This window comes from Rhinopithecus roxellana, chromosome 17, assembly GCF_007565055.1.
Source record: "Rhinopithecus roxellana isolate Shanxi Qingling chromosome 17, ASM756505v1, whole genome shotgun sequence".
NCBI lineage: Eukaryota > Metazoa > Chordata > Mammalia > Primates > Cercopithecidae > Rhinopithecus > Rhinopithecus roxellana.
In genome coordinates this window covers 101134499-101161268 of record NC_044565.1, presented here as the reverse complement: position 1 = coordinate 101161268, position 26770 = coordinate 101134499, and the positions used below count along the sequence as shown (strand labels likewise).

The 26770-nt window shown below is 39.0% G+C and overlaps 1 protein-coding gene across 3 annotated transcripts in view; it reads left to right on the top strand.

The window, feature by feature from the left end:
* The first annotated feature begins 2660 nt into the window (after positions 1-2660).
* The window catches only part of SOCS5 (suppressor of cytokine signaling 5), a 167346-nt gene continuing 143236 nt past the window's right edge, over positions 2661-26770 (top strand). The window contains exon 1 of one of the 3 annotated variants that reach the window (XM_030921399.1): positions 2661-2883. The gene's annotated coding sequence lies outside the window, so the exon portion shown is untranslated. Of the gene's footprint in view, positions 2884-2950; positions 3222-26770 lie in introns of those variants that run through there. The other 2 variants (XM_010364301.2, XR_004054406.1) reach the window with 2 other exon arrangements.

The following is a 26770-nucleotide window of genomic DNA, read 5'->3' as shown; positions in this document are numbered from 1 at the left end:
CTCTTTCCATTCATTTACAATTTTATTTTGCCAAAAAGAGGGGACAGAAAGTCTCATCTTGATGAGTGTGAAGCTGCAGGATGATGTGCCAATACACCTGGTATTGGTTCATGCCAGCTGGGAAAGGAGCTTGGCTTCTCAGTGTTTTACTACTGTGGTTTCCTGGGCTGGGCAGCTGGGTGCCTAATAATGATAAAAACCATAATAATACTTCATAATTACGTACTGCCCTTTGCCAGAACTTGGATTTAATTACAATGACTATGACAGAACTGGCAACATCTTGCTCCCTGTTGGGGTGCAATACCCAAGGGCCTGGAAATACAAAGTGAAGTGGCAACTGCAGCCTTCTGCAGGGCCTATCCTGGCAGTTCACCCAGAGTTTTCTGGGTTTGAAGCTCATCATCAGAAACAAAGAGTGCTTTTAAATTGCTTGCATGTACTTGGCACTGTCAAGTAAAGTAGCGTTTATGAAGCAACTACTGCCACACATGGGGGACAGGATCATGGAGTCCCAGGCTCAGAAGGGACCAAAACAGGTGATATCATTCATAATTCTGTCCCTTGCCTTCAGACATCACCACTGCTACACTCAAGTAGGCGTGTTCACTGACCTTTTCATTCTCATTTGGGCTGGAGGTACTTACGTGGTAGCCTGCTTCAGGTGTCAGGGGACTCACCAATTCATTTAATACTCATTTTGCAAGCACCTATTCTGAGCTAAGGCACTGTGGGGGTACAAAGATGTGTAAGATATGAACCCTGACCTCAAATAACTTATCGTCCAGTTGAGGGATTTGCATTCAGGTAGCTGTAATATAAAAATATAAAGATAAGAGGAAAGTCCTGGCTGATGAAAGGGCATGGAATCAACACACTAGGTGAAACAATCAAGGCAGTCTCTTCTTGGAGAGCAAGAAGAAAGCAGAAGGAAGAGGGAACGGACATCAGTGAAGAGCTGAGCAACAACTTGGGAAGTTCTTATCAGTTTCCCTGCTTTATTGTCTTCATAATATTTATCATTCCCTGAATTATCTCATGTATTTACTAATTTTCTCTTACCATTTGTCTTGTCCCACTCAGGAACTTTGTCAGTTTTATTCACCACTATATCCTGAACATCTCAAACAATGCCTGGTGCATAGTAAGGTGCTCAGTTAAGTACTGGCCTAATAAATAAATGATGCAGGTGAGGCAGTGGCAATAGAACAGGAGAAAGCATTTAGTAAATATTACCAACACAATAAAGTTAGAAGAGGTGGGGAGATATTAGAGCAGTGAGGAAGTGGCATGAAAGGCTACTCCCAGGTTCCTGGCTTGGGCAAGTAAGTGGATGGTTGTTATCAAAAAAAGATAAGGAAAGGAGAAGGAGGAGCAGGTTTTGTGAACCTCAGAGGGTATATGAGGTCCCACCTGGAGACATCATGGTTTGCAAGTGCAGATGCCCAAGAGGCACTTATACCTGAAGATCTGGACGTCATTAAACATACATTCAGCTGTTGAGCCATCAGATCACCCAGTGGGCAGAGAAACGACTGCATGCCCACTAAGTAGACGACTGAGGGTCAGATCCTTGGGCTCAGAGTCAACATAGCACAGATTTAGAAAAGCTAACTGAACAGAAAGACAATCTGAGGGTTTAGGGTGTTAGGAAAAGTGGGGTGAGGGGTGCATCAGGGAAGAGAAAAAAAGGCTTCATGTAGTCCACAAAATCCACTGCAGGAGACCAAGCAGGATTGACTAAAAATCGACCTTTGAACCCGGTCATACGGGTGTCACTGGTAGCCTTAAGAGAAGTACTTTTCAGTGGATTAGTTGGGAGAATATCTTAGCCAGTACTTGAGGGATGAATTTAAATAAAGGATGAGAGTTAGTCTCACAGGAAAGTTTTTTGGTTTATTAAGTTGAGGCGCTGGAACATCATCAAGGTTATGTCTAACACTTACGAAGTGACCGGTAAGTTTGTGAACGACGACAAGGTTTCTAAAAGGCTAGTGGGGCCGGGCACGGTGGTTCACGCCTGTAATCCCAGCACTTTGGCAGGCCGGGGTAGGAGAATCCCTGGAACCCAAGAGTTCGAGATTAGCTTGGTCAACACAGGAAGACACCGTCTACCAAAAGAAAAAGAAGAAAAAAAAAAGCCGGCGGGAACAGCCCTTGCAGGCGTGAACTATGCTTCTCTTCCTCTATCCTTTCAGCCATTTCCAGGGAGGGGGCCCTTCCACATAAAATGCAGACAAAACGAGGGAGACCGACACCCCTCCCTCCGATTTGTGAGTCATTTTTGTGGCAGCTGGGGGCGGGGATGGGAATATTTGAATTGCAGGAGGTGCCCGGTTTCCCGTGGATCTTGGAACTTGTTAACTGGGTGGCTCCATGCTGAAGGGCGCTAGGGAGACTCATTCACATTTTCCTACCCGGCACTCACGCCCTCCATTCAGCACTTTCCTCTCCTTCTCCCTAAGACTTGAAACCAGGGACAAAGCTTTCCCCCAACTGCTACTTCAGGTTGACCTTCCACCCACAAGCCCACCGCTGGCCCTTCTCCGACCACGTGACATCCCCCCAACCCCCGAGACTCCCCGCCGTCGACCCCTCCCTTCGGGCCGCAGCCCGCTTTACCCCGCCTCTCAGGTCCACGTGACCGCCTCTCTCCCACCTGACTGGCTCCTCCCTTTCCCCGGCCGGACACGGCCGCCTTCGCAGCTGCCCGACTCCAAAATGGCAGCCGCGCACAGCGCGCACCCAAGCGGCCGGACCTCCCTGACTCCAGGGCCGCCCCACTCTCGCGCCCTGCCTCCCTCCTTCGGCCTTCACCTACCCGCCTCCGGATTGGCCGCTATGAATCCCGCCCCTCTAAGGCCCCGCCTGCTATTGGTCACGGTAGGCTGCCCTTCAGAAAGGAGTGCCCCTCCCCGCCCCCCGCCCCCCGCCCCGGGAGGTATTTTCCATTCTGGTGGGGGTTGGGGGGAGGGGGGAGGGGAAACGGGTGAAGAGGGGGAGGCGGCAGGGAAGGGGGTGGGGGCCTGGCGGGGGCATCCGGCGGAGCTGGGGTCCCCGGGCTCCGTCCGGAGGAAGCGAGGCTGCGCTCGCTGGGCAGTCGGAGGGGACAGGACGCACCGGAGGGCAGGCGGACTCGCCCTGTCGGTGACTGCGCCGTCCGGGCCCGTCCTGCCTGGCCGCAGGTGCCCTGGATGAGGCCGCCCCGCGCGCCCTGAACGGTGAGTGTCCCTGCGGTCGCGCCCGGCCCGCCGCCTGGACCCCGGCTCCCGCGCCGTTGTCCGTGGCCGCCTCTCGGTGCCCCAGTGCCCGCGCCCGGCTCATTTCGCCCCCGGCTGTCGCCCCCGCACCCCGGCTGAGGCAGCGCCGGCCTCGGGCTGGGATGGGCTGGCCGGGAAAAGGACGGCGAGCCCGGGCCGCGAGCCCAGTGCAGACCATGCCGCGCACAGTGGGAGCTTGCGCTTAGTAGGCTCTCGATGCATTTCTGTGGAATTGTTTTTCTGGTTGGAGGAACGTGGGGTACCTAAGGGGAAGGGAGTCGTCCGGGGCCAGTAGGAGGGCATTCGTGATCGGGGTCGGGGGTCGCGGGGAGGCCACTGGAGACTGAAGCAGTTACGCAGGCTGAAGGGAAGGGAGCACCGACCAAGTCACCTGGGGCTCCAAGAGCCCGATCTGGGGGTCTTCAAGGTCGAGGAGAAAAGATCCTCTGGGGGATGAGGAAGGGAACCGAGGAGTATAGATGTGGGAAATGAATTGAGTGCCCCGAGAGGTTTAACTAACCTAGGTGAGTAAGGGATGCGGAGGCGGGAGCTGGAAGACCCCTCTGCAACTGCTTGGGCTCCTAAGAGTCTTTGATGTGGGGTTTGGGCATCCGAGTAGGAGAAGCGAAGTAACTCTGTGGAGAGGGAATTGCATTTAAAGAAGGATGCTAAAAACAGTGTAAGTACATCTTGGTTTGATTCTGAACTTTGAAAGGCTTGAGGGTTTGGAGTCACAAGGAAATTCTGACCGTTTCTTGTGGCATTCCAACTAAAGGGTGCCTGGCTGCTGGACTTTGTCAATTATCTTTTATTGAAAAATGTATGTGTATGTTTGATGGTATTCTATCAGTTACAAGTTTTTCTGGAAATTCTCATAACTACACCTTGAAATTCTTGTAGCAACCTCTCTATCCATAGTGGTGGCTTCTTCCCTATTTAACATTTAGAATGGATTGTGCTATTATGTACTACTGACTGTTATTCTAGAAGACTAATAAGTAATTCACATTCTTTCTTTTCCTTACTTTCGTTTCTCTACAAGATCATGCAAAATTGAACTACGGATTCTATAGAAGTTTTAAAATATTTTAACTTGTGTTGACTGGGAAGGAGGTGGTAAGCTAGCAACTCTATTAAGCAATACTAAAATCAGGTTGAGTTTCCTAACAATTGGTAATCTTAATGTCAGTTGTTTAGTTTAATTTTAATAATTTTTCATTTATATAGCACTTTTGAGAGTGGATTGGGAACATAGAAAATGCACACCGGGTTTAGGCAGTGGTGGTCCCCAGAGTGCACTTCTGTTGCTGTCCGTGGCGGTTCTTCATTTCACTGAGAAGAGATCTTTAATCTTACGAATATTTTCTTAATTTTATGTATGTTAGTAATTTTTTACATTTGCAGAGTACTTTACGGTTTACAAAATGAAAGCTGATTAGTTCTTGAACATCTTTTGGAAAAATTTGTAGATCATATTTTGGCCCTTTTATCCATCAGAGAAAACATTTCTGCAAAAAGGTGTTAATATTTTCAGTTGGCATCTGCTAAGTTCTTGAATAACTAGTGGATAATTATATGTATTTTCTCCCTATTGTCCTTGAATTTTACTATTCGTCCTCAGGGAGAATGTACTGGCATGCAAAACAGTAGCCTAAAATATTGAAACCTAACACCTTTTAACATTTTAATAGCTTCTACATTATTCACCTTGAGAATCATCTATGGCAAACCAGTGGTCAGGAAAGCTTTCCCCTATCACCTTTGTTTAGTTAGACTGGGCTGTTTTCTCCTTTTGTGGAACTAAGGAAAAATAACACTTACTGGCTGTGAGGTTGTAGTAATAACTAAACAGAATGAGAATGGGAGGCTTGGAAAAAAGATGTATGTGTATGAGTCACATTTCTTCTAGAGCTGGAAGGGTAGCATTGGAGATGATGTTTTGCAGATTAGGAAAGCAAGGCCCAGAGCAGTTGAAGGGATTAAATTGCTATTTAGTGGTGGGGCCAGGATTGTTGGGCAGGTCTATGGACTCCAGCACAGAGATTTTTCTACTGAACACTTTCACATTGTTTATTTCTAAAGTATTCTCGTGCCAACTATTAATGGTTTTTGGATTATTTGTGATATTGTTCCCTTCTAAGGATGAAGAAGTTTGAGTTGACTGCTTTTATCCGTGACATTATGTAAAACTGGGTGAGCTTTTATTTAAAAGTTTAAAACAATACACTGCATTGTTAGTGTTAGTGCTGATAGTTCCCTGTCATTGGAAAGAGACAAACTGTCATTTAGATGAAAATATTCAGTGAATGTCTTAGAATAGTTTAGCATTCTATAATTTTTATGCTAAAAATTAATTGCTTAAAAGATTTTCAAAATTCAAAAGGCTTTTATATTTTGAAAGTAAATTATATGAAAATTATTATTTTCAGTTAGTGTGGGGGTTTTGTTAAAATGGGTTTAGTACCTTTAAAAAGAGAGTAGAATTACATGATCATTATGAATACGTCATTCCTATCATAGTTGTAATACAGAAAGACATGGTCTGTATCCCAGCCCCTTCACATGATCTCAGGCAAGTGATTTAACCACTGTGTACCTGAGTTTACTCATTTGTGAGGGAGGGTGTTAAAAGTACCTACCTCACAGCATAGTGGTGAGGTTTAACTGTGCCTACCTACTACAGAGAAAGGGTACAGCAAATATTAGACATTATTCTCTGTGGTTCGTTAAGTGTAATTAGGCAGTTGTGTGCCGATTTATTTCCTTGCTGTACGTGCACTTTCAAGTTACAAAAATTCCTGGAAAAATGCACAATCAAATCATAGTCTTTGGTAAGGGAGTGCTTGTGCAAATGATGCTCTGAGGTTTGGTATTGCTCTCCTCTGCTTACCTTGTACCTTTAATTAGGTCTGCATATCAAATTAGAGTGAATGTGTTAGTGTTTCTGAATGTTATTGGGAGATCTTTGTTGCAGTTTCATTATTCTAGAACAAAAATATTAATAATTGAATTGCAGGTATTCTAGTGAAAATACAGTACTAGAGTATTAGAGACCTGCTGGGTACGCTTAGGTGAGGAGGTCAGGAATTATAAGTCAGGAATTATTAATTATTGATCGCAGCTCTTCTCTGCCAGTGGAACCATGGGGAAATCATTGAACCCTGTTTTCTATTAAGCGAATATTTTGATGACTTCATTCATTAAGCTGAGATTTTAGTGATAAAATTTGTGTGACTCCAATTTTATAACATATGGTTCTTTTTAATTTGCTGTAACCCAGGTCCAGCTAGTGTCATGACCATGTTTTTTAGCAAATGTTTTTGACGGTGATAGTTTGAGTCATAAGTTATCTCAGAATCTGTGTTAATGGTGTATCACCTAAAGAATAGTGAATTTCTCTTGGTGTTCAATGGTTCTGCCTTCTCAGGTTTTTCTGTTGCTTTTGTAACAGCACTTCTTCCATCTATGTAGTCCTTTTAACTTTGATTCTCATGCATCTTTGTGGTCTTTCCTTGCAGCATCTTTGCCTTCTGTCACAATATGTAACTTCTTATCTGTTTTGCAAGAGCTCTTTTTTAATGACTATGTTTTAACATTAATTTTCATTATTTTTTTAAATGTATCTCACATAATATCTTTTAATTGCTCTTATTTTTAGAGTTTCTTTGAAGTGAGTCTATTTCACAGGTGAGGGATTAAAATTAGAAACAAGCTATAGCTCAAAAGCATTGTTACTGTACTAGTAGTAGTCTTGCTATTGTTTTAGATCTCAGGCAGGCATGCTGTTGGTGGTACTTCAGTTGATAAATACCTGGGCCAACTCTTTAGTCCAAAGTGATGCTAGTAGGGCTAAGAAAGTCACATGTAGCCATCACAAGGTTCCACAGTTATTTATTTTTTTTCACTGATACAGAATTTTAGTGTGTGAAGGGTGACCAATTTCTAATAATCTTTTGGTTAACGCTTATAATAAGGATTATGAAGTTACCACAATTTATTGGACGTTTATTGCATTCATGACATACTTTTAGGAATTTCATAGGTACTTTTTCAAGTCTATTACATAATCTAATTATGTGAATAAATTAGTTAAATATGGTTTTAGAAGGCATGTCATGTTAAAATATAACCAACCATTGCTCATTTTTTCATTAGGTTGGAGTTTTCTTTATACATTTAAAGATAGTTATACCATTGTGAATGGGCTGTTATTCATATTTAAAATTCATGGGTATGTGAACTGAGTAGGTGTAGACTGTACAAATTACTTTCTTAGCTTCAGTGCAGTTGTTAGAGAATGAAAGAGGGAAAATATGAATTATTTGCCTTGTCCATCTTAACAAATTCTTCATCTGAGTTAGCCAGCTATCCTACTTTCAAGGGGAGGGGAGGGGGAGGGCTTTCGAATCTGGTTAGAGCAGAAGTAATCTTGAAAGGGTAATTAGGCTGGATTGTTGACTCATGTTAATATTGGATAAATTTGCATCTTAGTGACCTGAGAATTAGTTGCCTGCCTTTACTTGTAGGTGAAAAATTGTAGGGAATGATTTCAGAGAGACCATACTGTGTTATGAAATATAATACAGCAAGAATATATTTTCACAGGTTCATATGCTGCTTAACACCAAAATTAAATTTAACTTACTTCGATGAACTTTCATACAGTAATCTTTTTATCAAAGCTGGTAAGAGGAAGCAGTAATGAAGATAATTTTTTTAAAATTTTATTTGAAATGGGCTTGTGTGCCCTGGGATTGTCTTTAAATTGACTTCCTTATTTTATTTGAAGATGACTATAAACAGGAACAGTGTCCAGTCTTCCTATTCTGAGCAGTGTCCTTGAGTTAGAAGTATTTCAAGCAATTTAAAAGGGTAGAAGCTTATTTAAATAATAGATATAGGGAAAATGGAACGATGAAAACTAGAATGATGGAATGGAAATGATATGGGAACTGCAGGTTAGACCTGTGTATATGGTAGGTAGTTGGAGGAAGGGGAGTTAGGATAAGAATTGGAGGTTGGATAGAGAAAAGTGTTGAGGTAAACTGGATTTTGTAGGAACTTAACCCTAATGTAAATCCTGAATCCCACAGGTTGGCATGCCTTTGCATCAGGATGTAATATTATTATGTACTGTATACAGTTTGCTTTTCGGCTGTGGTTCCTGGCTCAACACAGCTCCTGTAAGCCTCATTATTTCCTAAGCACTAAAGCAGTAAGAATATCTTTTGTTAAAGCAGTTGGCCTCTTATCCTTGGTTCCTGAAGCAGCCCTGAAACCGCTTCTGAGCAATAAAGGTGAAAGATAGTCTTTTGTTATTTACAACAAGCCCTTTCAAACACACCTGAGCATGTGTTAATGAGGCTATTTTTGGAAAGTCCCTGGGTAAACACTGGTTGGAGGTGTTGATCCTCCAGGGAAATCAGCCTTGGGCTCTGAGGGTTGACACTTTCTTTTCTTTTTCTTTTTTTTTTTTTTTTGAGACGGAGTCTCCCTCTGTCGCCCAGGCTGGAGTGCAGTGGCCGGATCTCAGCTCACTGCAAGCTCCGCTTCCCGGGCTCACACCATTCTCCTGCCTCAGCCTCCCGAGTAGCTGGGACTACAGGCGCCTGCCACCTCGCCCGGCTAGTTTTTTGTAGTTTTTAGTAGAGACAGGGTTTCACCGTGTTAGCCAGGATGGTCTTGATCTCCTGACCTCGTGATCCGCCCGTCTCGGCCTCCCAAAGTGCTGGGATTACAGGCTTGAGCCACCGCACCCGGCCTTTCAACTCCACCTCCCAACCACTGGGGAGAAGAGAGGGCCAGACCTGTGGGGGCTTCCAGGAAGATGAACAAGAACCCATCCATGTGCTGGGAGGATGGCCCACTCCAACCCCATGGGGACAGAAGCTCCTGCACTCCAGACCTTGCTGTATTTATCACTACTTCTGGCTGTTTATTTGTATCCTTAAAATACCCTTTGTAATAACCAGCAAAAGTGTTGTAAAACACTATTACTTACTTTACAGTGTTTCCCTGAGTTCTGTGAGCTGCTCTAGCAAATTACACTCAACGAGAGGGTTGTAGGAAACCCAGTTTATAGCCGGTTGGTCAGAAGCACAGGTAAAATAATGGAGCTTGGGATTGGCATCAGAAGTAGGGCTCAGTCTTTTGGGACTGAGTCCTCAACCTGTGCAGTCTCCCGCTCTCTCTAGGTGTAGCTGGTGTCAGAATGGGTTTGAATTAGAGGACACCCAGTTGGTAGTCGCTTTAGAATTGATTGCTTGCTTTTTGGTAGAGAGAAATCCCTACACATATGTTTTGAGGTCACAAAAGTCTTCTGTCTTGATTGTTGAAGGACAGTGTGAAGAAACTGAGTTTGTTTTTTCCTACAGATTACCAGACAGGAAAGCGTCTGAAAGGTACTTAAAGCTAGAGGATAAACCCACTGAATGTTAAATATAATCTTTTAAGGAGAAGCTCAAGCACTTTCTTACGGTTAAAATATGCGTATGGCCAAAGGGGAGCTCATTTATCTAATTATTTAGTTTTTGACATTGGCTATTTGCATGAGAACAGCAGTCCAACCCCATTATCCTTCAGGTGATCAGGTACTAGGATGAGTTTTATTTAACATTTTTATAAATGATTGAAAAGATGGACTGGCAGTGACAGTTGCCAGATTTGCAGCTGACTCCATGTGCGTTCCAGGTAGTTAAAAGCCAAGCCAGCAAGGAGAAGCTACAGGGATATCCTCTGAGGAGTTTTCATGTGGCACAGACCAAGATAATGCATTTAGGGGAAGATATTCCAAATTATATTTACAGGACCTGAATTGTGACCCAGGAAGGGGATCCAGAAGTTATGTAGAAGACTTCCTTGAAGGCATTTATTTTGGTTGTTGCTGGGCCAGAAAGTCCAAGGATAATGTTAAACATGTTGGGCATGGTTCTGAAAATAAAAATGATGTGATATAAAAATAATAAAGGGGTTATCGTATTTTGACTGTTTATTATGTTCCAGGCTAAGTGATTTATTATGACCGTTCTTTCATTTAATTCTTAGTTCAGAAAGGTGGGTGGCATTATCCCATTTTATAGAAGAGCAAGTTTGACACGGGAAGGTTAAGTGACTTTCCCGTCAGCCCATGTGTGGTAGAGTTGGGACTAATGTGCTAGTCTTTTGGTTGTTAGTCCTAGACATTTCCCAGGATATTAGGAGGCAGCACTTAAAACTTGTAATAATTTAATTTAGGGTTTGTGAAGTGCTCTTTTACTGTTTGCTATGGTCTGCTTTGGATGTCATTTTACCACAAGGATGGTATCTAAATACTTTGAGAGGATTTAGAGACATTCCTTAAATTCTTGATTTTTAAGGAAAGCTAGGAATGTCTTGGTGTACAGTTTTAGTCACCTCTGGTGACCCCTGACATTTCTCCCCTTGACTTGATAAAATGCTGAATGGTTACATTAATAAAAGGAACATGAATTAACAAGGAAAATATTGTTTAATAGAAAAGTCACCAGAATAGGAGTCCAGAGACCTGGATTGTTCTAGTGGTATAAAGTAGTGATGTGAAAAACATTAGGATGGCATGGAAATAAGCATAACACTCTTTTTGCACTGGAGGTAGAGGAAAGCTTGAACTGTGTCTTGAGAGATCAGCCAGTGAAGAGGGGTTGTGGAGTTGCAGGCAGAGGGAATAGCAGTATATTAGATGAGTCACTGAACTTGTTTGAACTGCAGTTTCCTCAAAATTGAGATAAAATATAAGAAAGTACCAAGGGCAGCCTTTGATTTTGGAATCTCAAAAAGTAGGATTGTAAGGATCAAGTGAGTAAGTGTATGTAAAAATGCTTTACAGATTTTAAATGCTGTACAAATGAGGATAGAGGAATGCTGATGTTCCTTTTGCAGAGTGGACAAAGGATGCAGTGAAAATTTAGGTGGCAGGACTAGCACAGAAGGTAGAGGAGGAGAAGTGGGGAAGGGAGGTGTTAAAGATGAGAGGAAAAGGACAAATGTGGAGAAAGTTGAATTATAGTTCTCTTTGTGCCTGTCAATCAAAAGGTAGGTATTACATCTATAACGGAAGAATTTTAACATCAATTTACTGTAAAGTGGAAGCTCAGGAGATAGTTGAAACATTTTAATCACTTTTCATTTAGTCTATATTGGCCATGTTAATAAGGCTATGAAAATAAGCTAATTGAGAATTGGTGTGTTGTCTGATTGTTTCTTCACTCATTACTTCTGTATAGGTTTAGCTAGTGATTGTAAATAGTGTAAGAGCGCTCATAAAAATGAAATAAGCGGCCGGGCGCGGTGGCTCAAGCCTGTAATCCCAGCACTTTGGGAAGCCGAGACGGGCAGATCACGAGGTCAGGAGATCGAGACCATCCTGGCTAACACGGTGAAACCCTGTCTCTACTAAAAATACAAAAAACTAGCCGGGCGAGGTGGCGGGCGCCTGTAGTCCCAGCTACAGTGTCCAGGAGAATGGCGTCAACCCGGGAGGCGGAGCTTGCAGTGTTTAAGGAGGAAGATGCTATTTGATTTTTCTAAATTAGTGCAAAAGAAAATTAGGAAATCAGACTTGGACCGAGGCAGGAGGGGAACAAATTGTGAAGGGTTTTGTATGTAGCCATACTAGGAGTTTGGATTTTTATTTAGTTTTATAGATGGGAAGTGACACGAACAGTTTTGTGTTTTAGAAAATTGATCATAGTAGTAATAAAGAGAATATTCTGGAGGAGAAAAGACTGGACCCATTACCAGATAATTACTGAGCAAATACAAATGCTCCTCAACTTACAATGGGGTTAGTCCTGACAAACCCATCCTAAGTTGAAAATATCACTAGGTCAGAAATGCATTTAATATGCCTAACCTACCAAACACCATAGGTTAGCCTATCCTACCTTAAATGTGCTCAGAGCACTTACATTAGCCTATAGTTGGGCAGTATAATCTAACACAAAGCCTATTTTATAATAAAGTGTTGAATATCTTACATAATTTAATGAATACTGTACTGAAAATGGAAAACAGAATGGTTGTGAGTTGAACCAAATTGTAAGTGAGGGACTGTCTGTAATACACATGGGCAAGGTGAGTGAATGAAGCAGTTCTCTTTGGCTTGTGGTAGATGGATGACAGTGAAGGATGACATTTAAGGCTCTGCTGTAGTTCGGGATGGTCTGAATTAAGGAATTTGTAGTGGGGTTGGAAACAAGAGCACTGCTGATTTCAGAGATATTTAAAAGTTTGAGTCCTCCAGATTTTGTTAATGTTAGAAGGTGATAGAAGTTGTGTATGAGTATAAGGTTCCCGCCTTGGCAATAGAATAATATATGCAAGTTTGGGAGAGAGAGAATACTGAGTTTAATTTCAGGTAAGTGATAATGCTTTTTAGGTAAGTAATGATACCACAATATCAGTTGGAAATACGGGTCTGGATCAGGAGCGTGGTCAGGTTTATAGATACGAGTTTGAAGGCATATACTTTGTAGTTGAAAATAGATGAGTAATGCCCATAATATCTAAATGATAATGTGTTCAGAACAAAAAGTAACTGCCATTACTGGTACTTAGTTCAAGAGTGTAGACATTTCATAATATTAACCTGTTACCCATTGCCACCCCAAACTCTGCTACCTAGCCTTACAAAAAATACAGAAAAATATTTGCTGCCAGAAAGCCAGAAATATTTGTGTGTCCTTGAAACACTGTGCCAATTGGGATCTTTCTTCCTGCCTTCGGTATCCTGGCTAGCCATCCAGAACAATACAGGATTCTTAGACAAATGCACAAATGCACTTCCTTATCCCTCAACTAGAATTTCTTTTTGGAATCCCTGTTTGCTTCTTTGGGCTGTGAAGTGGTCTGAACAGATACTGAATCCTGAAGTCTTTTTTTTTTTTTTTTTTTTTTGAGACGGAGTCTTGCTCTGTCGCCAGGCGGGAATGCAGTGGCACTATCTCAGCTCACTGCAACCTCCACCTCCCGGGTTCAAGCGATTCTCCTGCCTCAGCCTCCCAAGTAGCGGGGACTACAGGCATGCACCACCACGCCCAGCTAATTTTTGTATATTTAGTAGAGACGGGGTTTCACCGTGTTGGCCAGATTGTCTCAATCTCTTGACCTTCCCATCCATCCGCCTTGGCCTCCCAAAGTGTGGGCATTACAGGCTTTCACTTTTTTGTGTGTCTATTCCAGAGCATCCCCAAGCAACTAGCACCTTGCCTCTTTCCCTCTTTGCCTGTTTACCTCTCCAGCCCCTTAGAGCAACTTAAAGAGGGAAAAATAAAAACAGCTTGAGAGAAGAGGCTGTAATCTTTTCAGTTCTCCCCCAAAGGTTCTACTTTCTAAGCAAGAGATGGGGTTAATTTGTCATTAAGATGAGATGTCCAATTTCAGTAAAATAAATATGTCTGTTAGGAGGAAGATCTTCAAGTGCTGAAGGGAATTTGGCAAGAATTTGACTTAGGTGGTGTTTAGCACTTAGTGGAAAAGATGAGTTTTGGATTCTGTTTTAAAGGAGGTAGATAGACAAGGCTGTGCAGAGAAAAGTAGGAATAACACTATTAAGAGATGGGGAAAACAGTACCAAGAAAGTAATAGAACATTAAGGGTGGGGCAGCAGGGGGAAGCGAAGGACCTGGTGAACAAGAGTTCTTACCTAAATTGCACATTTTGAGTTGGGATTAATGAGAAATTTGGGTGGTTAGATGATTGAAGACTAAAATTTGGAATTGCAACTCCCTAAAGCACTAAGTAGAAAATTGAACAAGAACAGAGGATACTGTAACATAATTTAAATAGCAATTTAGGGGCAGTGACAACTGTTACAGTTTATGATGTTTGTAGCACTGATTACTTAATTTACATACTATTTTTAAATCCCTTGTATATTTTTGTTTTCTCCTTACATTCTTCTATAACAGCACTTCTTAAACTTTCCTGAATTACCTGGGGCTCATTTTTAAAATACAGATTTCCAGTCTCCCACCCCCGTGCTTGAATTCTGATTCATTAAAAGTTAAGGCAAGGGTTCAAGTGATTCTGATATATATGGTCCTCAAACCAAAGTGTAGGAGATATTGTTTTAGAGGGTGGGCAAAGAGTAAGAAGATAGAATTTCAGTTTTTGGTTGTTGTTTTCCTTTAATTATGTATTTTTTTTAATTGTTTTAGATAGAGTCTTGCTCTGTTGCCCAGGCTGGAGTGCAGTGGCGTAATCTCGGCTCACTGCAACCTCCACCTCCTGGGTTCAACCAATTCTCCTGCCTCAGCCTCCTGAGTAGCTGGGATTACAGGTGTGTGCCACCACTCCCAGCTAATTTTTGTATTTTTAGTAGAGATGGGCTTTCACCGTGTTGCTCAGGCTGGTCTTGAACTGCTGACCTTGTGATCCACCCACCTCAGCCTCCCAAAGTGCTGTGATTACAGATGTGAGCCACCGTACCTGGCCTCCTTTAATTTTTTTAAAAAGTGGAAGTATAATTTACATATAGTGAAATACACAGATATTAAGTGTATGTACAGTTCCATACACTAAATATCTTTAATTACCTTAAGTTAAACATCCACTTGTGAAAAAAAAAACTCTAAGCAAACTAAATATAGAAGAGAACTTCTTCAGTCTGATAAATGGCATCTATTAAAAACCTATAGCTAACATCATGTTCAGTGGTGAAAGACTGAGTTCTTTCTACACTAAAAAATAAAATTTAAGGATGTAAATAGGGATATATACCAGGTTCAAGATATACTTAAGTTCAAGATTAGTTTGGACAATTAATACCTCTTTGTAATTTATGATTTCTGTCACCCAGAAAGAGCCCCTGTGCTCCCTTCCCATTGAGTCCTTGCTGTTTCTCCTTTTCCGTGACTGCAGTCACTGTTCTGATTTATTTCACTGAAGATTAACTTTGTTCTAGAATTCTATATAAATGGAGTCATACAGTATGTACTCTTTTGAGTCTGGCTTCTTTTTATCAGCATGTTTTTGAGGTTCATCCATGTGACATGTAATAATTGTTCCTTTTAGTTGTAGAATAGTATTCCATTGTATGAATATTATTATTGTGGAAAAGATTGTTTCCAGTTTTCAACTGTTGTGAATAAAGCTACCATGAACATTCTCATGTAAGTCTTTTTGTGACACGTTTTCTTTTCTCTTGGGTCAATACATGAAGTGGAACTGCTGGGTTTTAAAGTAGGTCTGTGTTTAGCATTATGAGAAACTTGCAGAACAATTCAATTTCTGAGATAGTTTTACCATTTTACATTCCCGCTAGCAATCCGTGAGAGTTCTGTTTCTTATTATCATCAATATTTGGTTTAGTCATCTTACTGGGTTATCTCATTGTGGTTTGAATTTGCATTTTCCTTGTGACTATTGATGTCATACAGTTTGTCATGTGCTTATAGGCTATTTTGCTTATCATTTTTAGTGATATGTCTGTTCAAGACACTAGCCAGTCACCAATTTTATGTCATTTTACTGTTAAGTTTTAGGATTTGTATACTAATTGGATACAACTTCTTTGTCACATAAATGTATTACAGATTTTTCTCCTAGTCTGTGACTTGACTGTTCATTGTCTTGGTGGCATCTTTTGATGAACAAAAGTTTTGAATTTAGTGATCTATTTTATCAATATTTCCTCTTATGTTAGCGTTTTCTGGGTCCTGTCTAAGAATCTTTGCCACCCCCACAGTTGTGAAGATATTATCCTGTGTTTTCTTCCAGATGCTTTATGGTGGTAATTTTTGTGTATTGAGGCTGAGTTATCAGTTAAGATTAGATTTTTGCCTCCATATGGATAGCTAATTGTTCTAACACAGTATACTTTACTTTCCCCATTAATTGCTTTGGCACCTTGTTAAAGCTCAGTTAGTGGAGTAAGTGTGGATCTGTCTCTAAACTCTATTCTGTTCATCTATTTGTCTTTCTGCCATTATCACACTGTCCTGATTTACTGTAGCATTAAGTCTTGAAATAAGGTAATAGAACTTCTCCAGTTTAGTTCTTTTTCAAGATTGTTTAGACTTTTTCGTTTTTTAGGTGGCAATTGTACCTTTCCACATACATTTTGTAATCAGCTTATCAATATCTACAAAAAAGCCTTTTGGAATTTTTATTAGGGTTGCATTTGAATGTATGAATTGGAGAGAATTAACATCTTAACATTAACATAATATAGCTCTATTTAGATCTTCTTTTTTAGTGTGGAAAGAACTCTTTTACCATTGTGTATGTTAGCTATACATTTTTCATATATGTCCTTTATCAGATGGAAGAAGTTCTCTTTGCTTGGAGGTTTTTTTTTCCCCCATAAGTGGATGTTGAGCTTTCTTAAAAAATGATTCTGCATCTATTGAGATGCTTATTGGTATTTCTTCTTTATTCTATTAAGATGGTGAATTACATTGATTAGTATTTGATTATTAAACCAACCTTGCATTCTTGAGATAAACTTGGTTGAGATGTATTGTTGTTTTTTGTTTTTGTTTTTGTTTTTTGTTTTGTTTCCTCTGGATTCAATGAGGGATTATTCTTGGTCTGTAGTTTGTTTGTTTGTTTTTAAGGCCTTTATCTTGTTTTGGTATCAGAGTTATGCTGACTTTATAAAATGAATTAGGAGGCGTTTCCTCTTAGCTTGTGGAAGAATTTGGGTAAAATTGATGTTCTTTCTTAAATGTTTGATGGAATTTATCAATGAAGCCGTCTGGACCTGTAGTTTTCTTTGTGGAAAGTTCTTAATTAAGGAATTTAATTTATAAAAGAATGAATATAGGCCTAGCATGGTGACTAACACCTGTAATCCCAGCATTTGGGGAGGCTGAGGCGGGAGGATCACTTGAGCCCAGAAGTTTGAGACTAGCTTAGGTGACATGGGCAGACCCCATCTCTACCAGAAATTTAAAAATTAGCCAGGTGTGGTGGTGCACACCTGTAGTTCCAGCTACTCAGGAGGTTGAGGCAGGAATTGAACCTGGGAGATCAAGGCTGCAGTGAGCTGTGATCACGCCACTGCACTCCAGGGTGGGTGACAGAATGAGTCTCTGGATCTAAAACAAATATAAGACTGCTCAGATTTTCTTTTTCATGTCTGTTTTGGTAATTTGTGTTTTGGAGAATCTGTTGAATTTATCAGCATGAAAATAAATTATAAATTTTATAAAACAGTATTTCCTTTTTATGTCAGTAGGATCTTTTCCTTCTTTCATTCTTGAGATTGGATGCCTTTTCTCTTTTTTTTTCCCCTTGATTAATCTAACTTGAGAAAAGAATATCAATTTCATAAATCCTTTCCAAGAACCAGCTTTTGACATTGCTTTTTCTCTGTGGTTTATCTGTTTTCCGTTTCATGATTTGAGCTCTTTAATTCCTTCCCTCCTCCTTACTTTGGGTTTAATTTGCTCTTTTTTCCCTAGTTTTAAGTGAAAGCTTAGATCATTGATTTTCAAAACTCCTTTTAAAAAACAATTATTAACATTTAAAGCTGTAAGTTTCCCTGTAAGCATTCTTTAGCTGCATCCCACAGATATTGATGATTTAATTATTATTCCATTCAAAATATTTTTAAAGTCCTCTTGTAATTTATTTGACCCATGGGTTGTTTGAAAAAATGTTTCCAAATAATTTTCAAATATTTGGTATTTTTCAGGTATCCTTTTGTTACTGTGTTTTCATTTAATGCCATAGTGATCAGAGAACATACATACTCTTAATAACTTCAACCAGTATAAACTTTTTGATTATTTTATGGCCCAACATATGGTTTGTCTTGGTGAATGTTCAATGGGTACTTGAAAAGAATGTTTATTTTCCTGTTACTAGGTGGGGTGTTCTATAAATGCCAGTTAGGTTAGTCTGATTTTCTTATATCTTACATCTTTATTAATTTTCTGTCTATGGTTCTGTCAACTATTGTGAGAGGAGGGTTGAAGTTTCCAACTGCAATTTTGGATTTGTCTGTTTCTTCTTTCAGTTAGTTCTATTAGGTTTTGTTTCCTATTTCAAGCATAGTTTACAGCACTGTTGAGTGCATGCACATTTAAGATTAAGTCTTATTGGTGAATTGACCCCTCTGTCATCATGAAATGGTCCTCTTTATCCCAGGTAGTTTCCATTGTTCTGAAGTCTCTGTCTGATACAAACTTTTCTTTTGATTAGTATTTACATGATATATCTTTTTCATCCTTTTACTTTTAACCTATTTATATCATTATATTTAGAGTGGATTTCTTGTAGGGAGTATGTAGTTGGGTCTCACTTTTTTTATCTAGTCTGATAATCTCTCCTTTAATTGATGTGTTTAGACCAGGGTTGGCAAACTATGGCTGGCAGGTTAAATCTGGCCTGCCACCTGTTTATGTAAATAAAATTTTATTGGAACATAGCCATGACCCTATGCCAACCGATGGCTTAGACCATTTGCACTTAATGTAATTTTGATACAGTTGAATGAAAATGTGCCATCTTACTATTTGTTTTCTGTTGGTCCGTGTTGTTTCTTTTTTCCTTGATTTTCTACCTGTTTTTGGATGGATTATTTTTTATGATTCTATTTTATCTTTCCTGTTGGTTTGTAACTTATATCTCTTTAAATTTTTTTATTGGCAGCCTTAATTAGTTAATCATGATTTGCCTTCCACTAATATTTTACCACTTAATGTGTAGTTCAAGAATCGTCAGTTACTTCCAGTTCTTCTTTTCCATATTTTGTGCTTTGTTGACATGCATTTTGAGTTTAAGTATTCTTTTTGCTTTGTCAGGCAGTCACCTTTTCAAGCAACTAAAAGTGACAAAAATACTGTAATCCCAGCACTTTGGGACCCAGGCTGAGGTGGGCGGATTGCTTGAACCCAGGAGTTTAAGACCAACCTGAGCAACACAGGTATCTACAAAAAATGACAAAAATTAGCTGAACATGGTGGCTCATACCTGTAATTCCAGCTACTCTGGAAGCTTAGGTGGGAGGATTGCTTGAGCTCTGGGCTGTTGAGGCTGCAGTGAGCCTAGATCATGCCTCTGTGTTTGAGCCTGGGTGACAGAGAGTGAGACCTGTCGAAAAGAAAAAAATATATCTTTAATATTTACTTCATTTAATCGTTTTTTTTAGATCTTTATATCTTTGTATCCATCCAAGTTTGTATCTAGTATATTCCCTTTGCTTAAAAAACTTGCTGTTACATTTCCTGTAGTACAACATTCCTCTCCTTTTGTTTTCAGTTTTGAAAGTTGTTGGTGTGGATATAGAATTCTAGGTTTTTAGGATCCCCCACTACCATCTTAAAGATGTTGTTCCACTGTCTTCTTGTTTGCATAGTTTCTGACAAGAAGTTTGTTGTAATTCTTGTATTTATTTCTCTGTTTATAATATTTTTTTTTCCTTTGGCTGCTTTTAAGATTTTGTATCACTGATTGACAGCAACTTTATTATGTTGTGCCTTGGTGTGGCTTTTTGGAAGTTTATTGAGCTTCGTGGATCTGTGGGTGTATTGTATTCATCAAATTTGTAAAATTTTTAGCCATCTATATTGAAATTTTTTTCTTCTCAGGTGTCTTTCTCTTACAGATTCTAATCCCACATATGTTCAACCACTTAATATTAACTCGCAGGTTACTGAGGCCCTGTCCATTTTTTCTTCCAATCTGTGTCTTTTTCCTTTAGTTTGGAATTTTTCTGTTGCCCTGTCTTCAAGATAACTGATTTTTTTGTTAATAGTTTCTTTGTCTGATTTGATGTTATGCCTGTCCAGTTAGTTTTTCATATCAGATATCCCTTTTTTTTTTTTTTTTTTTTAGTTCTAGAAGTCCCATGTGGTTCCTCTTACATATATATGGTTTCCACTTCTCTATGAGGTATTTCCTTTTTTCTTCATTGTGTTGATGTTTTTCTTTATGTCTTTAAATTCTTTTCTAATAGCTGTTATAAGGTCTTTTATTCAAATGTCCTTTACCTACCCCAGCCATTTCTTGGCCCTTATTATAGGTTATTATTTCTTTTTCATAGGTCTGGTAATTTTTTATGGATTTCATGATGTTGAATGTCTTGATTTTTTTTTTTTTTTTTTTGAGTATAGTGTTTCTTGATTGTTGAGTTTTGTCCTGGCAGGCAGTTTATTTATAGATCAACTTTTAAAATTTTTTATTTAATTAACTAATACATTTAATTAAGACGGGGTCTCACTTTTTCATCCTGGCTGGAGTGCAGTGGTGGAAACATGGCTTCCTATAGCCTTGAATTCCTGGTCTCAAGAGATCCTCCTGCCTTAGCCTGCTGTGTAGCTGGAACCATAGGTGCACACCACTACACCCAGCTAATATTTTGACTTTTTTGTACAGACAGGGCCTCTCTGTATTGCTCAGGCTAGTCTTGAACTTCTGTCAAGCAGTTCTTCTGCCCCAGCCTCCCCAAATGCTGGGATTACAGGCATGGGCTACTGCGCTTGGCCAATTTTATGGATCAACTTGAACTTTCAAGTTTTGTTTTCAGGGTTTTTTGTTTGGGGAAGTTTTGTTTGTTTTTGGACAGATATGGAATAGCTTTTAGTTTAGTGCCTGTTTGAGCCCACCACTGAGGTGTGCACTTTTTTGTGTCTCCTTTAATTTCCCCGTGTATTCATCAAGGTTTATTCATCCCAGCTGGTTATTGATCCTGGCCCTGTGTGAACTCTGAATTGTTGGAGAGTGTCCCAGTATTTGTTATTTTCTTGCATGTTTTTCTTTGTGTAGCCTCATGGAGTTACACACCACATGTATGCAGATTGGTATTTGGCCAGAAACTCAAGAAGACCCCTTTTGCATATTTTTGGAGCACTTTCTCTGTGTAACTTCTTCCTTTGTGGTTTGATGCTCTGCAAATTGTAGCTGCCTCAGACTCTACAAATTCTGAGCTCTGTCACCTCAACTTAGTGAGACTACTGACTCTATTTGGCTTCCTCTCCCTGTGTTTTGGTTCTAGGCAGAAAACTGGAGCAATCATAGGGCTCCCCTTATTTGTTTTCCTTCTTTAGGGGATCATGTTTTCATATTTCTTCTTATCTCATGTGAAAACTATTGTTTGATATTTTGTCTCGTTTTCTACTTGTTTATAATAGCAGGACAATTCTGGACTTTGCTTCTGGCTCATGACTAGAAGTAAGAAGTCTTCTGCCTTCATTTTTTAAGGATATTCATGCCAGATATACAATTCTGGGTTAACAGTTTTTTTTTCTTTCAACATTTTAAGGTCATCATTTCATAATCTTCCAGCTTATATTATTTCTGATGAGAAGTTAGTGGTATTTCTTAGCATTGCTTACTTGATGCAGTATGTGTTTTTTTCTCTTCCCACTGCTCTAAAGATTTCTCTTTTTATCTTTAGTTTTATGCAATTTTGTAAATTTTAGGGTTAGGTTACCTCTAATATAGAGGCATGCCTTTTCTGAGTCTGTGTTGAGAGCATGAGGAATTCAACAAGGTCTTTTCACTCTAACTGCTAGGAATTTTAATGTCTCCCGGACCTGTGCTTACAAGCTCAGGTAGTGGTTTGGTTCACACTCTTTAGTTGCTCTTTTCCTAGATGTTATTCTTTCACTGGTCTGATGGAGTATTGCCTGCACATGTGCAGCTTAGTCTCTAGGCAAAGACTCAGGAGATTTCTCTAAAGATTTCTGAAACTTTGTCTCCACAGCTCCCTTCTTCTAGTTTTGCTGCTCAAATTCCAGCAACCTCAGTAGCCTCAAACTTCAAGCTCTATTTCCTCAACTCAGTGAGATTCATGTGTTTTTTGTGTTTCCCCTCTATGGGGTATAAGCAGAAAGCCAGGGCATTTGTGAGTCTTTGAGTCTTTGTTTCTCTTTTCTCAGGAATCACAGCCCTGTGCTACCTATTGTCCGACATCTGAAAATAATATTTCATGTATATTGCCGAGTTTTATAGTTGTTTACAGAAGATCTAGCCCAATACAGTTTCCTCCATCATAATAGAAAGTGGAAATATAGAAGTTTACTTTTTGTTCTTTTTAAAAACTTTACAGTTTTTGGTATATTATACTTTTTAGGCTATGGCCTTATTTTTAAAAGTCACGTCAGCTCATATTTTAATTTTCAAGTGATACGGAGAGTTACAGAAGAAATTTTTTTAAAAAGGAGAAAAAACTCTATCTCCAAACCCAAAGTTTACCAGTTATCTGTACATCATTTTGGGCATCTTTTATTGCACATCTACTCGTAAAAGGATAATTATTTTATTTTTAAAATGCCATTCATACTATTTCTGATATAAGGCATTTAAGTTTAACAGAGCTAAATTTGTTAAATAAAAGCAATATGGGAAAAACTGCTCAACCACAGATAAATATTTACTACCAGAGATAATACTTTCTAAAAGATTTTTATCTAAGCTTAAGGAATAAGATTACAGAAAAAGCCAAAGAGCTTAGAGTTATGATACTAATAATTGTGTGCTCCAATAGGTCTCTCACACAGAAAAGAATAAAGTATTGGCAAATGTCTGTTGCTGGTAGGAACGTGCTGTAATACTGCTTTCTAAATGGCAGTTTGGCAATATTCAGAATCCTTAAAATGTTCATACCCTTTGCCCAAGTTTAATTTTTAGGAATTTATTATAAGGAAATAAGAGATGCACACAAATATGTATGTTACTTATTCATTACAGTGGTATTTATAATGTTAAAAAATTAGAAACCTCAAGTGATTAGGTTATGCTCTAGTTGTGTAACCAAATACCATAAAACTATTACAAATCATGTTCTTTAAAATTTTTTAGTGTACTGTACTGATTATAATAAAAATAACTGGCAGGAGATGAAAAATGAAGAGCTTTTGGATTTTGAGGGTTATAAGAAACTGTTCACAATATAGTGAATGATAAAAGCAGGATGATATATGTCCAATCCTTTTTTCCGTTTTTGCAGATACTTTCGCTTGAGCTTTATTCTGCTTTATAATTAGATTTAATGAAAGGAACACTTATTCTTACACTGTACATGTAATATGTATCCTAAACTTTCTCCAAACTAAGGCAGTCTCTCATGTTTCATAATTTAAAATTATGAGTTTCTATCAAACAGTTCTTTTTGCAATTGAACAAATTTAATATCGCTATCTTTCCTTTTTTCTTATTTCTAGAGTTGGTTTTAAAGAAGTTTTGATCTTGCTTTCTCAGCCAATGTTCCTGCCCACTTCCTTGCAGGTGTGAATGTCCTTATGTTGAAGAAAGAATGGACGTCATAGTCTTTCGTTTTCTCAATAAAATACTATGTTTGCTGTCTGTATCCCTGGCATCTTAAGCATATGGACCTGGTGCTGTTCAGGAACTCACTGTAGTGACTCAATTCCACATATTTTGCTATATATAGAACATGTTGGAAGTCCATAGCAGAAAGTTAGTAATTAAAAGTCAAAGCATTATTGTGGTTAATGAACAAAGAAATAAGTGCGTCCTTCAGGGAAGCATCATTCATACCAGACCTCAAAGAATGACCTTAACCTAAGGTCATTAATAGACTCTAGAGTCTATTCCTCGGCAGTCGCAGATCTAGAAACTCAGTTTGGTCAGGGAACTGATTCCATTCTAAGTAGATTTATGGAAAACTGGTAAAGAAAGCAAAACTAATTTTAAACATTTATATTGAGAAACAGTATAAAGCCATGATAGTCTGATGGCCCACCTTTTCATTGTAGGGTTATATCTGCTGAAAGGATGTGAGTGATTGGGTTCACTGATCAGAGCATGTTGTTCTGAAGTCTTACTATTTAACCTGAGCCTCAATGTTCTCATCATTAAAATGGTAATAAAAACTTGCACCTCACAGGATTGTTGTGAGAACTAAAGATAATCGAAGTGATTAGTACAATTCCTTGCACATCCTTGCTGTTCAGATAGTTTTCCTGTACATCCAAATTTGAGGTCTTGAACTTAAAGGTTCACTTGATCTTTTCTTGATTCCTGCAGACATTGCTGGGAACTGTACTGCTCTTGGTATTGTAGGATACTAACATTACTTCATTTACAAGAATATTTTTGTTCTGAGTGGTAAAACTTAATCTAGTAACAAACTACGATGAGTTTTTGCACAGATTATGTCTTACCATGAGATCTGGCTATTTTACTACTTTGTGTCTATGGTAAGAATCTCTTTTAAAGAATTCAGCCGTATTTGCTTTTCCAATTTGGCATTTCTAAAACAGCTTGACATTTCTTATAAAACCAGAAGTAAAATCCAGGTAGCAAATTTAATAAGCGGTTTTTACTAATAGCTGACAAATTTGTAAGATTAGTGTTCTGTGGTTAGTGTTTCTAATTCATTGTGTTTGTAGATTGTGGTATTGTAAGGGATCTGGTCCAATTCCCTGTTTTTCAGATGAGTTTACAGAGAACCAGACTGAAACTAAGCCAGACAGCTGATGCATCACAGGGGGTCCCTGGGACTGTGAGGTGCCAGTGCAGCTGGGCCCAGGACAGTGAGGCCCTTAATATAAGTGTGTGTACTCTGAAGGAGGCAGGGAGAGGAGCCAACTCCTCTTTTTGGGTGTCAGCATCGTTTCTTTCACACGGTTCTGAGAAAGCAGTATTGAATTAAGCAGCGAGCTTGCTGTCCCAAGGTGCAGACATCCTGAGTGAGTCTGTTTTAGGAGGAACCCCTGCCTGCCCCTGCTTTCTTGATTAGCCAAGTCCAAATCAGAGGTGAATGAACAAATGTCCTTTTTGTGTCAGGTGTCATGTCTACTACCTAGATACTGTACAGCAGTTGAGACTTATCTAAGAGCATTTTAATGGTAGAGCTGAGACTCCTTTGTATCACAGTGCCTCTCTACTTTAAATGCATTTATTTTGTCTTCCATGGAAGAGATTTATATGGGAGACTTGTTAAAGAATGTTTTGACATCTATTTAGATGTTATTCCCTAACTGTACTCATAGTACTTTATTATGTACAGTCCTGGTGTCTAATTATCTCAGATCTGCATTGTCTCCTTAGCCAAGTCCCTGAGGCCCTGTATCATTTTGATCTCTCTTTTGTATGACCCTTAGGGCATGGGATATTTTAAGCATCCAATAATTAACTTGATTAATAGGTAAATATTTGTTATCAGTTTTTTAATTGCACCAAATTTTACATTTTAGCATAATGGAAAACCTATGAAGAGCTAGATTTGCTACTTAAAGTTCGTATCCTCAGAAAGTTTAAGATAGAGAAGTTATCTACTGCTGTTGTCATTTAAGAGGAGCCTAGTGCTTCCACATTAGACTTGTATTTAATATGTTAAGAATTAAAATTAGGAAGAGTGAGACAGGTCATTTATTTAAATAGTTTTGAGTCATCTGGTTAGTCTACTAACTTTTATGGCATCATCCCAAAATATATGTAGTTAGAAATAATGAATAGCTGTCTTCTAATGAATTATAATCTTCTGTGTGTTTTGTTGTACTGATTTGCTGTGGGTTTATCTTGGAGGAAAAAGAAATATTTCGTGACTTCTTAGGATGGTTTTACAGAGGGGTACAACTGTGACCAGTCTTAGTATTTGATCCCAGTCAGCATTCAGAGTGCATGTTTTTGGTGTCAGAGGGAATTAGGTGAAAAAAATATGGATAGATTAGTATAAATCTGTAACTGCTATTAGAAAAAACAAGGCACATTCCATATTAATAATGGACAGTATTGTCATTTCTGTTTCAAGGACCCAATGAATATCGAGTATGAATATATAATCTTTATTTAAACTTCTATTTGATTTGTATATACTCTTTACTTTGTCTTAAATTCTCTTTTTTACATGGTGATATTAAATATTTGTAGTTAGTTGATATTAAGTATGAATAGCCTCTATGGGTGGTTGAAGATATGCTTGTTTCTCAGTCTAGAGTTTATAACCATGTCATATCTTTGTAAGTAATGTTTTAAAGTCTCCTTCCAGCTGTCTTCATTCTCCTGTTTCACTGATGCACATATACTCAAAAGATTTAAGACATTTTATATACATTGCCAGTCAGGGGGGAAAAATCTGTCAACCACATCTCCAGAGTCTGCTTTTTCAATTAGTCTGTAATTCACATTTACCTTGAGGTATATGTAGGCTAGTAGGTTAGATTAGTGGGTATATTCAAGCTTGCTTCTTTTATTCATCATAATGTCTTTGAAATTCAACCAGGTTGTTGCATGTATCAATGGTTGATTCCATTTTGTTGCTCAATAGTATTCCTTTGTATAGCTGCACTAACAGTTTGTTTCTCCATTCACCTGTTGAAGGACATATGGGTTATTTCCAATTTGGAGCGATTATGAATAGAACTGTTACAAACATTTATATATGGGTTTTTGTGTGAACACAGTTTTCATTTCTCTAGGATAAATACCAAGGGTTGGGATTGCTGGGTCATGTGGCATATGTATGTTTAACTTTATCAAAAGTTGCCAAACTGTTTTCAAGAATAGCTGAAAACACCCCAACTCACAATGTTATGAGAGTTCTAGTTGCTTTGTATCCTTGCCAGCATTTTGTGTTG